Source organism: Penaeus monodon, chromosome 29 (assembly GCF_015228065.2).
Source record: "Penaeus monodon isolate SGIC_2016 chromosome 29, NSTDA_Pmon_1, whole genome shotgun sequence".
Lineage (NCBI taxonomy): Eukaryota > Metazoa > Arthropoda > Malacostraca > Decapoda > Penaeidae > Penaeus > Penaeus monodon.
In genome coordinates this window covers 37,939,966-37,940,277 of record NC_051414.1, presented here as the reverse complement: position 1 = coordinate 37,940,277, position 312 = coordinate 37,939,966, and the positions used below count along the sequence as shown (strand labels likewise).

General features: G+C 29.8%; 1 protein-coding gene across 3 annotated transcripts in view; it reads right to left on the bottom strand.

The window, feature by feature from the left end:
- The window catches only part of LOC119592241 (phosphatidylinositol 4-kinase alpha-like), a gene marked incomplete at its 3' end in the record, with an annotated part of 26,480 nt that overhangs the window by 25,127 nt on the left and 1,041 nt on the right, over nucleotides 1–312 (bottom strand).

Sequence of the window (312 nt, the reverse complement as noted above, 5' to 3'; positions counted from 1 at the left end):
TACTGCAAAACAGTCCTTTTTTAATTATCTAATCTCTTAACAATGCAACTTCCATTTGAACCACTACTTCATTCACAAAAACACACATAGATGCAATATCTAACTCTGAAAAATTTTGGTTACTACAGGATATTTGACTGCTTACTAATAGCCACACCACTCACATGTTTTTTTATACCTGGATGCAATTAATTACTTTGCACATGATGAGAATAAACAACTATGTTGATGCCTTATACTTTAACTAATGATTTACTAATAAACTTTTTATCAGTAATTAAGGTTTTGAATTGAAAGACCCTGAATCAAATC